At 41.4% G+C, this 12,610-nt stretch overlaps 1 protein-coding gene across 4 annotated transcripts in view; it reads left to right on the top strand.

Annotated features, from left to right (window-relative positions):
* Window positions 1-12,610, top strand: part of myocd (myocardin) — a 134,214-nt gene that overhangs the window by 52,388 nt on the left and 69,216 nt on the right. For all 4 annotated transcript variants that reach the window (XM_023340323.1, XM_023340324.1, XM_023340326.1 and 1 more), the window contains exon 3: window positions 3,264-3,378. The gene's annotated coding sequence lies outside the window, so the exon portion shown is untranslated. The remainder of the gene's footprint in view (window positions 1-3,263; window positions 3,379-12,610) is intronic.

Raw genomic sequence — 12,610 nt, forward strand, 5'->3', positions numbered from 1 at the left:
ATGAAACTGTGAAAGTAAGCAGGCCGCATTGATCTGAAGCCTCGGGAGAAAAAAAAAAAGCTTTTGGTTGTCTGTTTTTAGTGTTTTAAAGACAAAGCGACATTTATTAAACAAGAGCTGCATCTTGCGAGTATCTGCAGCGCTCTCTGTGTCTGAAGAGGCCGGCACAAGCTCAGATCTCAAGACGTGCTGCTCGCTGGAAACAAACACACCCATCAATTCTTTACCTTCTGCAGATCTACAGATATTCATAGCCTCCTGGAAAAATGGACACTTGGCAGAAAAAAAGGAAAAAATTCCACACATGGACCTCGTCTTGAAGTCGTGTCAGAGCGAGACGCACCTGCAGCATGTCACGTTCTGATGTTTGGGTGGAGGGAGGTGCTGCTGTGTGTCTCCAGTCTTCTACCGATTCGAAGATGAGAAGCTCTGTCATGTCATGCCGTGTTTTAGAAAAGCTGAGGATGTCGCTGTAGAGGATGGATGGAAGGTTTTGTAGTCCTTTGGTTGGCCAACGCAAAGGCTGAGCAGAATACTGTCAATTGTGACTTAAGCTTGTAAACAGAGGCAGGGATCTTGGATGTTTTACACTCAAGAAATGCTTCTTAATAGTGTCGAGGAATGTTTCTGGTGTTGTCAAAGGTCCACCCCAGTGTTGGTTTCCACAAATTTCTCATTTGGCCCTTAATGCACTCATCATCATCATGATCATCATCATCAAACCTTACATTGTCCTGGCTAATCTGGTGATTCTGCTAATTCACCAGCCAACCTCCAGCCTGGGCCCTCCGTGAATTTATCTTGCAGAATCCCTCTGAGGATTTGTACACAATGTTAGCGGGGATTTTAATTTTTATTTTTTTACTTCTTACCATTCAGGGTAAGGTGAAGTACTACCCTTTCATAGGAGAAGAATAACCTTTAGTACGATTCTACCACCACCATTTTCAGTGTTAGTTCTTTGCCAGACGTAGTATTTTTCCATGAAGGCCAAAAAAAGTTACACTTTGTTCTCATCTGACCAAAATATCCTCCTCCACACGTTTGTCTTCACACACATCTTCAAAGATTCACACACAACATCATTGCGTCTTGTGCAAAGCCTCTACAGACACGCTTCACTCACTTCAAGATGCTGGATGCTTGAAAATGAAAGTGGCACTTATGGCACTCATCATTGAGTTGTGATTTAACAATTATCTGACCACTTTGGGCCCTGGGACAATTGTTATGTTACCCCCAAATGGTGAGGTGACATTTCATTACAAATAAAGGACTTTGACATCACAGAAAAGTGTTGCATAGTCAAAATGTAGCAACACATTCAATTCATGCAGCATTCAGAACAGAAAGAGAAGCACCACAAAGCTATACAGGCACTTCAAAGATGTGTCAGAATTTGATGTTTCATAAAATCCCCTTCGTTTACAGATGTTTAGACCTACATAGGATTCCTCTTTTAAAACAACAGCAAGACATGTGAAGACAGGAAACATTGTTTTACACAGATCATGAATGTCTGCCAGAATAGACAATAATCCTGCAATCCAATAATAATGTACAAACTTGGGCACAATGGTTAGAACCGTTTTTGCTAGAATTGCCATGTAGGAACAAAAGCCTTCAAAATCTTTTCTTCACTGAATCTACAGCAAACCCTTGAGCATTGTTTTTCCACTTGCTCTTTTCAGTGCTTGTTCCACTAGATACTTTTAATAGTCACACTTGCATGTAGTTTGCACAATAAAATGAGAAATGGGGTAGCACTTCTAGCACTAGAGCTACATCATTTTCAGCTGAAAAATCAACAGTTTTAAAGAATGAGGAGTAATCTCTTCCATCCTGAGGTCTATGCATGTAAAAGAATCAAAAACTTTAATTAACAATACATGGCTTCTCTCCAAGTACTCTGGCTTCCTCCTGCAGTGCAAAAACATGGCTTTTAGGCTAATTGATTACTCTAAACTGCTCTCTTGGGCATGAATGTGTGTCTCTGCGTGATTGATTGTTCTGTGTTCCCCTGTAATGATCCAGGGTGTGCCACACCTCACATCCAATAACCGCTGGAAACGGGCAACATCGCCCCTGCCCCTGGTATAGACAATAATATGGGAGAACCCCCATTTTGATCAACCACAAATCACGTTTACTTTGCTATTATGGACCATGGTTCTATTCTGTACAACCCCAATGAGGTTTGTGGTTGTACAGTGGCAGAAAAAAGCGAAAAGTTCAAGGGGTCCATGAACACATTATATGCAGGGCGCCGTAGCATTAGCAAGCCTCTCTCAAATCTCAAACATTATTAAAAATCACAGTCACAGTGTTGCTGTTGTGGGTTTAAGTCGAGGTCAGCCATCTGAGAGCGGAGCAACCCCAACATGAATGTTATGACTACAGGACTGTCTTCGCTGGGACGTCAGAGAGCAGTGTGGTAATAGCAGGGGGAGCTTCCATGAAGTTGCCAAGTCTGATTCCTGAGTTCACAACGGTGCTGGGTCCTAATTTGAGGCGATCTGCGCAGGCAGTAAGTGTGCCTGCTGCCACTCGCGATTACTATCACTCTGATGATGGCGCGTTGTGCAACACCTTGGTGTGCTTGCTGGAGTCAAAGCATTTCAGAGGAGTACCAAAACAAACACGCCTTTCATTTTGATGAAAAGATTGGATGAAAGCAGAAACGGTCAGGGTGACAATTCATATTTGTAATGGATATCAGCAGTCATCATGAAAGAGAGGATCCCTCTTCCTCATAACCCCCCTGCTGTCATGTTTGGTATGCGCATTTAGTGGAGCGTCTGCTAAAGACTATGGCTGAAATAAAGCAGATGTTTACATTATGTCTGGGATTTCAAGGTTTTTCATTCCTTTCCATACATAAAGGCCGCATCTGAGCTCAACATGGAAGAGGTCACCGCACGTTCCTCCAAAACGCACCTTTTTCCAACAAAACAAATTAGAATCAGAAGGGGAAAAAAAAGGCTCCAGTAGTAAAAGCGGTTGCACGTTTCATTTTATTTTTATGAAAAATGTTATTCAAATCAGTGTTTCCTCGTGGATAAGATTGATGCAGTGAGATTTCCATGTCTCTCCTGCTGCCAGCATTACCCCGACTACTGTTTGATTGCTAAGCACAAAACACGGTGTAAATTTTACTCCGCAGGAATGCTGACATCATGGAGGCGTGTTATTATTAGCAATATCTGCTGCAAGTTACAATAACAGATCAATGATGTTCTACCTTGTCTTCCCATCTCTCACAGTTGGAGCGTTTCTTCGTCACACGTTTCTAGTGTTCAAGCAACGGGAGCAGACACACGCTAAAGAAAAACAAGAGTCCGGAGAGGAATGTTCTAGGCGCTGCTGTTGGATTATAATGTAAGTTGTTTGACATATATAACGCTGAGCTTTTTAGTCATTCTGTTTTACAGTTGCAGTTGTTTCAGTTACAATAACAAAACAGATAGCATAGATAAACCAGGGAGTAGCTTTAATATAACATTTACAATAAAGCTGGGACCAGGCGTGGATCTGTTTCCAATGTCAAAGTGCTTTTATAATCTCATACCTTAAACTTCCTCACATTTTGTCGCATTAAAACAACATTTTAAATGTATTGTATTCTGATTTTGTGTGTGTTAGGTGTGGGGATGCTTTCCTTTGGCAGGACAAAGTGAGACATTTTAGTAAAAGTGTAAAAAAAAACGGGGGGGGGGAGCATTGTACATATTTACACGTTTTGCTTTGATGCTAAAAATTTACTTTGGATACATTGGATTTCCACGGGTTATCTTCGAGAAGCTCCTGCAACCTGATCGCAGTCCATCTGTAATAAATTTAGTTGATTAAACGTGATTTTCAATGGAACACTGTTGTATACACAAGGTTTCACTGTTGGCAGTACATGTCAAAGCAGAAACTAAGCAATCAAGTCAGAGTATTTGTTTGTGGAAAGCCCAAGATTATGTAAAACGAAAAATCTGGGGAAACATAGAAAAACTGGTTTTGGCTGCACTAAATGGCCTGTAAAAGCAATGTTGTCTCTAATAATTGGAAATGGAACAATGACCAGAGCCCTCCCTATTTCTGCCTTCACGACTAAAGTAAAGGTCAGGAAGGAAAGGTCAGAGAGGCAAAAAAGAACCCAATGGTCACTAAGAAGGAGCTTTAGTACTTCACTGGTGGGGATTAAAAAATTGTCTCAAAGATCAAATATTGCTAAGGCTCTCCACCAATCAGACCTTTGTTTTATAATATAAAGATTGCAGCCTGTTTGAATACTGCAAAAACCCAGGTTAGCAATCGCCAGACAAGGAGAAGCAAGATTCTCTGGTCAGATGAAACAGCAAAAGTTTTTGCCCTGAATTTCAATCAATAGGCACCGGTCATGACCTGGCTTAACACCGTCCCTACGATTCAGGTGTGTTGGAGCTGGGATGCTTCCAAAAGCTGTCGGTCAGTGGCACTTGAGGATTGGAGTTGCAGACCTCTGTTTTAGAAATTGAGGCGATAGCAACCGAACGTGGCGATATTCTTTCAGAAAATGTAGCTCATAGTGCTTTAGAATTCCAAACTAAGATGACGCTTCATCTTCCAGTATGACAACGATCCAGAGAGTGACTGACTCACTCAGCTTGAGACTGTCTGAAGAGAAAAGTAAGAAAGACACAAAAAACAGTGGGACCAAGTTTTTAGAGTCATACCCCCTTGAGACTGTGACTAAGGGTCCTTCAACAAAATATTAAGTTATGGGTGTTAAGACCTTTATATGTTTACAAAATCCCTTTTGTAGGTCTCGCACATAACCAAACGCAGGGGTATAAACACTTACTGGTGATACTGTAGCTCATCATTTTGTGCAGCTATACAATAAAAACGTGTTCAGCATAATATTTCACTTTAAATTAAGTAACTGTCTGAAAAGGAGAGCCTGAGGTAGCACTGCTGCACTGGATTGCCATTCACGCACACGGTGTCTTTTTTCAGCAGATGTATTGGAAATTGTGCGCTTCTCCAACTTGCATCGCTCCAAAGGGTGACACACAACAGAACAAAAGTGCAGTAAACACACAGTAGCCTCTGAGCTTGCGGACTGACAAACAGAGCAGATATTAATTGTCAACAGAAGTTTGCTGCGACGGGACAGTTGAAGGAAGCCGGGGAATGCGTGGAAATGCATGAATGGAAAGTGGCAGAGTGGATTCCAGGGAGGTCTGTGGCTGCTTTGCCGCTGATGGGTATGGTGCGTTAAATCTTGTCACACAAAGCGCAGCAGAAGTACACTCACTGTAAACTTTCCGGGAGTTTTTTTAAACACAAAGAGTGCCAGCCTACCCGACCAGAGCCGGGGCCAGGAGGCATAGACAAGACGTCCCTGTCCGCACACACTCCTGGGGCCGCGGCCACAATGGATGACATTATATGGTACCTTTGTATTTATATTACCTTATGTATTTAGATTACATGGCCTCTTTGTATTGAGCAAGATAAACACACAAGTCATCATTCTTGTTGCCAGCAAGGAGTCTGTCCTGATGCACACAGGCTGCTGGGCCAAAGCGCTGTGATGTCAGAGGGGTTAGTGCAGGACAGGTAAAGTAGTAGCAGACTTATCAGTTTTCAGCCATTCACTCACTAACAATCCATGCTGCTCTTCCTTCAGCGCTGTAAACAAATAGTGATGCAGATAAAAACTACGTACAATTCTGCTCAGTGTTTATATGCAGAGTAGTTAACAAAAGTGGCTTTTTTAGACTTGAGAGCTACTTCAGAAACTAATTATTATTAATCACATACATACACCAATGCTGTCAAACATATGAATACAACTATTGTAAAAAAAAAAAAAAAAAAACTTTTATTTAACTGTTTGGAATTAAATCTCTCTCTCTCTCTACCTCGAGCATTAAGTTACTTCATGTCTTAGTAAATAAAATAAAACCTACGAATAAAATCATCTCCCATTATTATAACATTTACCTAAAGAAGAATTTTAATAATCCTAACCTAAAACCAGAAATATTTTTTGTCTGAATTCTAAAATGGTGAAAATGAAAAAGTGATCTGTCATTTTATACAACTGATATTAATATCTAATCTCAGCTACAGGAACAACAAGTTTTCATTCATAAACCTTATGTTTAGTAACCTCACTGGATAGATACGGAACAACAGATTTAACAAGTCATGTAAATATAAAATGATCACTAATTTAGTCTAAACCAGTTTCTTTATTCTATAGCTTTGACAATTTGACAATTGTTTATTTGTAGATTACCCGTATTAATCGATACAGAGCTTTCAAAATGTTAGACTTCCAAAACTACACATTTTACCATCATACCATTTCTGCGGGTTACAGTTTTTCTAATAAGATGACGTTAAATAATAAAGAGGGGTTATCCAGCAGACAAGGTTTATCCAAGGGATTGCTTTATCACTTTATCTCAGACACACTGCTTCAGTTTTGGAATAACCATTGCTAGTCTTAATCCTGTTAAGACTTTTGCAGTTCGTTAAGTTTTACAGAGGGGGCTGAAACTACTTCACATAAGCTTTACCAATGAGGAAATATATTCTTCTTATCTGTTATACATTCAAATGGGGTCTTATGTAACATTTGGATCCAGATGGAGCAATCAAATCAAAAATCTTTCACATTTGCATAGCTGCACTGTATAAGCTGTTAAATGAAATTCTTTTGGACTGCAGCTCAACAGCCACTCATGTGTAAGCACTAAAATTTATTTTCTTCCAAAGCTAAGAAAAGTCATGAGTAAAATAAAAGTTTCCATAACTGTCAGTGATGTGAAAAACTATGTACACCTTTGCTGCTTCAGTGGGATTTAAAAAGGAAGGTAGCAGTGCCTGCGGGTTTTGCAAATCCCCCAATAGCTGATTAACCCATCATCATCAGGAGTGACCACTTCTATGCTAAAAAGATTAATCTGGTGTATTTCCACAAATTCCCTTGGAAATAAGACTTTATCAATGACCTGAAAGAGGTAAATGTTGATACCTCTCAAACTGAAAAAAGTTATAAGACCATTTCCAAAGAAATGAAGTCCATCATTCATCAGAGAAAAATATTATTCAAGGTTAGAACAGTTCCCAATGGGAGACAGTGGCCAAATCATCCCAGTACTGATGTCCCAACCCATTCCCACTAAGGTCAGATAATGCATTGTTCCAACAAAACTCAAGAATTGCTGCAACAGTCTAAACACTGAAAGAGTACTGACTCTAAAACAAAAAGTCTATCTCTGCCACGATACATCGGAATAAACCACAATACACATTTCAAGTACAACATCTTTCAGACAGATGAGACCAGAGGAGAGACCTTCGAACACGATGCACAATGGCAAGCAAAATCCAACACAGAGTAACGGCACCAACACCTCAAACCAACTTTCAAGCTACAGGATCTGGGCAAAATGCAAGTCGACTTGAATTGAAGTAATGTTATAAAGGAGAGATGATCGTTTCCACAATGATATATTGAGGTTATTGTTTGGAAAAGATGATTCCATAAGCTACTGAATGTTGGGGTTTGCTTGATCTTCCCACAAAATGCATTGACAGTCAGAAATGTTCCTTTTTCCCTGTTATATGAGGTATTGCTCTAGTAAGACCCTAACCAATAACTGTAGAAATGTTTCATGTTTTAGGCTATGTTGGGTTTTCTTTTAATTTTCACATAAGAGTCCACTTCAGGCACAGAGCAAACAGTCATGAGCCACAGAGTCATTGAAGACCATTATAGCCTGTTAACGATCTGAACATATCCAACCTCAAAGCAATAGAATAAACTGTGCTATTGTACTATCCTGTGAGCTAAAAGATAAACCAGCTCATTAAGCAGTGTTGACCCTCTGCAAGGCCATGTGTGCTGTCTACAAAAAAGTCCTAATATTTATTCTGAGCAGTCCAGACAGTAGACCACCATATTAACTGGACAATGAATTTTATTAATGACAAGTTCCAGTTTCTGGTTAACAATTACCTTGAATAATTGCAGTCTCGCTAAGAAACCTTCATTTTTTTTCTTGTGTTTACTTCCTCAAACCCCCCCCATAGCTCTTTAAATTGGGCCTCCGTGTTCCTGTGAGTTGGATGAGTTTTAGTCCAGTTCAGGAGAAGTCATGGTCACTCGCGATTTGTGCGTCTCAGTGGTTTTCATTGTGTGGGCTTCGGTTATCTTTTATTTGTGATGAGGAATGTTACAAGAATTATATTTTATTTCCTTCATTGTTTTTGTGGTACCATAAAAAATGTGAACTCTTACTCCTTTTGGTAGTAAATCCTCTTAAGATGGGCAGCGAGATGAGACCTGATTGTTGTCAGGCTGTGGAAAATCATGCAAATTACCTCGCACAGCAGCAGAGGCCCGACACAGGCCCTTTAATTTCCCAGGATGTTTGTTTAGGTGCCTGCTTAAAACTGTCATCTAGGACAATTTGGGTTCTACAGCTGCTCTGCAAGTTGCTAGGCTTTGGGCAACGGAGAAACCAGAAACTCAAGTAGATCTTATGTTGCCAGACGCACCACATGCCGTTGGTTCTAACAAATTTGTTGAGTTGCAAGGTCCAGAAACTTGTACCTGATGATGGATTCATAGAAAGCATGTTTTTCATAACACTATGTCCATCTGGTGAACTGAAATGCATAAGCAGATTGGCTTCTCTGGAATATCTTATTGTTTCTTGGCACATGAAAGCAGACGAGACACGGTCTAAGCCCCTTCTGCTGCTCGCTGGTTCAGTTAATTCCTGTTGTATGTGTGCGTAAGTGGGGTTTGGGACGTCTTCCACAGTTTCCCTGTGCAAACTGTTGATGATACGCCCAAGGCATCTTTATGTGAGTAATGTGGATAAATGCTATAAGCCTAAACAGTTTGAAGAAGGGGGAATATTAGGAGCCCAGCTGTGTTGGTAACAGTTCAATTGTGCTGTGCCGAATCCTTCTCATTTACCCTTTCCCTTCCACAAGTTTGAAGGGTGTTTTGAAGTCACATTACGCAAGCTTACTGTTCATAAAAATAGACACACTGAACTTTGCAGACAGGGTCATATGTCTACCTTAAGCTCAGTCAAACTGAGTGACTGTGACCACCAAATTTCAAGTGGATTTACGTTTGGACTTTGACCAGACCATTCTAAGACATGAATGTGTGCTGATCTAAACTATTACATTGTGGATTTGTGACTGCTGTCCCCCCTCAAGTTAAAATTTTGCTCAGTCTCATGGATTTTGCACACCAACAGACATTCCTCCAGTATTTCCTTGTACTCACCTCCATCTATTTTTTCTATGTGAAGATAGAGAGAGAGTACGTGACATAAAATGCCATGGCATGTTTTAGTTTAACTTTTCAAAAAAATACATAGGCTTAGAGGTTTCGTTTTGGTGTCGCAGTGGTTTGGGAGCGAGAGGCAACATCTATGAACTACTCAACAGTTATTACACCACGACTTAGTGGTAAACTGAACATGTGTCATTACAGCAAATAAAAGTACCGCGTTAACCTCAGATATTAACTAAAGTTACCAGAAAGTGAGTTGTGGACTGACGAAGTAAACAAACAGAAAACTTCATGGCTTAAGAAGATGAATGCATCTTCTTAAGCCACAGGTGTCAAACTCCAGTCCTCAAGAGCCGGTGTCCTGCAGTTTTTAGATGTGCCACAGGTACAAAACACTGGAATGAAATGGCTTAATTACCTCCTCCTTGTGTAGATCAGTTCTCTACAGCTTTGCTAATGACCTAATTATTCTGTTCAGGTGTGGTGCAGCAGAGGCACATCTAAAAGGTGCAGGACTGCAGTCCTGGAGGACTGGAGTTTGACACCCCTGTCTTAAGCTATCTTCAAGATTCGCTACCGTTGTTAGTATGCCAAATTGATTACTTTATACGATGCTAGCTTATATGACAGATTTAGCTTAAATTAACAAAACCACATTTCTTACCGTTGTAAACAGCAATATTTAACTAGTGTTTGGGTGCTTGCAGGCGGCAGACGTGACCGACAGTAAAATCAAATCGGTACAGATGTACTGAAAAGGGGAGTTCACCCTCCACAGTCTCCAAAAGTTCTGAGCCTGTGTAGACCATCTCATTATTTTGAGATACTGTCTCATTATAATGAATTTTTTTTTTTTTTTTAACAGCGCGGGCATCCATAGCAAACAAAACAATGTCGCAAAACATAACTTATTCTTCAGGGACAAAGAAAAAGAGGAAGAATAGAAAAAATCCAAGATAAAGGTATGTTTGCATGTCTCTTGGTAGAAGATGCCAAACATTTATGCTAGCGTCCTTGTATTTGTGTGAAACTGGGTTTGAGTTGATTCTCGAGTTTTCTTTTGGCTTCTTAATGTTTGATAACAAAAATTTTAACTTCTCAATGTTTGACATTGTCTAGCAAACTTTTTTTTACGTCAGGCTACAATAGAAGGTTCAGTTCCAACGCTATCAATGACATCCGCAGTGATGTCATCACTCTATGATATCACAAAGGAATCTCTCTCTTGACTGTAGCTCACAGACAGCGTTTTCTCAGACCTGTTCCACAGTTCTATCGTGACAGATCACTCTTCAGAGCACTTTCGAAATTAATCGAAACGAGCGAAATATCGATTCCAGATACTACGAGCCTTTCAGAGAAGCAAGGATTTACCAGAATATAGATATGAATCAACAACAGAATACTTGTGAACATGAAGCTTTTCCAGCTGAGCTTTCATGGATTGAAATGATGGAGCAAAACATCCAAGTCGACTACGACGCCATCCTTGTTTTTGAAGACGACAGCGAGCCGGAAGATAAATCAGCAGAGATCCAGGGGGAACCAAGTCCTTCCGGCGACTTTGAGAGCCCAAGATCATTGGAAGTCGAGCAGAAAACAACTCCCTCTGCTGGCTTCCAGGTCACCCCCTTAGTGGAAAATGTGGAAGAGACTAGCCAACATGTCATCGATCTCACAAAGCAGGTAGGCGATCTTAAAAAAGAACTGCAGAGTAAGATTTTTGAACTCCATCAGGAAAGAGACCAAAAGATTGCATGTCAGGCTGAAGTGAAATCACAGCAGCAGGAAATTCAAAAACTGCAAAAAATGTTGGAAAAAGAACGTCATCTGCAAGTCAAACGTGAAGATGGATCAAAGGTTTCTTGCTCTTCCAAAGTAACAGCAGACAAGAGTATTCTTCAACAGCTGGATTACTTCAAGGGGGAGGCTGAAAAATATGCCTCCCGCAATAAAGGTCTGATAGAAGTAATGATTGAAGAATACAGAGTGAGACTTAAATATGAGGAGCAGCTCAAAAGTCACACTGAGCAAGCTTCTAAAATCATAGAACAGGAGGAAACAGTAAAATCTCTGCAGGGTCAGGTTGCAGACCTGAAAGTCAAGTTGAAACTTGCTCTGGAAAACAACCACCCGAGAGTCTCCACCCAACCAGAGGTCCCCCTGCAACCAGAGGTCCCCCTGCAACTGGAGGAGTCCAAGCAAAAGCAGACCTTGAATCAACGATTCAAGGTCTGCATGGCCAAGCAAGTCATGCATGACCTGGCTCGGATTTTATGCCAACCCAAACCTAGGTTGCAAACAGAAGAGTCTATGCAAAGCCAAACCTCCAATCAACCACGGAGGTTCGAGGAAAGACAGACCTCCAATCAAACAGGGAGGTCCGAGGAAAGACGGACCTCCAATCAAACAGGGAGGTCCGAGGAAAGACCAACCTCCAATCAAACAGGGAGGTCCGAGGAAAGACGGACCTCCAATCAAACAGGGAGGTCCGAGGAAAGACCAACCTCCAATCAAACAGGGAGGTCCGAGGAAAGACGGACCTCCAATCAAACAGGGAGGTATGAGGAAAGACGGACCTTGAATCAACCAGAGAGGTATGAGGAAAGACCGACCTCCAATCAACCGGAGAGGTATGAGGAAAGACGGACCTCCAATCAAACAGGGAGGTATGAGGAAAGACGGACCTCCAATCAAACAGGGAGGTATGAGGAAAGGCGGACCTCCAATCAAACAGGGAGGTATGAGGAAAGACCGACCTCCAATCAAACAGGGAGGTCCGAGGAAAGACTGACCTCCAATCAACCGGAGAGGTATGAGGAAAGACGGACCTCCAATCAAACAGGGAGGTATGAGGAAAGGCGGACCTCCAATCAAACAGGGAGGTATGAGGAAAGACCGACCTCCAATCAAACAGGGAGGTCCGAGGAAAGACCGACCTCCAATCAACCGGAGAGGTATGAGGAAAGACGGACCTCCAATCAAACATGGAGGTCCGAGGAAAGATGGACCTCCAATCATACATGGAGTTCCATGCAACAAACCTCCACTGGTTGCATGGAGGGCCTTCATGTTGGTATTGGCATGAAGGCCAATTTGTGCCCGGCTCGGCCTTTACGCCGACCCACACCCAAGTGGCACTAACCTAGGTCACTATCCAAACCCAGGTTTTGCTAACACAGGGCATCATGGAAATTCGAGGCTTTACACATATTTGGGCAATAAAACAGACGCAGGCCTCAACGCAAATACAATTCCCGACTCCAAAATCAATGGGGAAAACACAAGATCAGTTTCAGAGTTCAA

Source organism: Xiphophorus maculatus, chromosome 10, assembly GCF_002775205.1.
Source record: "Xiphophorus maculatus strain JP 163 A chromosome 10, X_maculatus-5.0-male, whole genome shotgun sequence".
Lineage (NCBI taxonomy): Eukaryota > Metazoa > Chordata > Actinopteri > Cyprinodontiformes > Poeciliidae > Xiphophorus > Xiphophorus maculatus.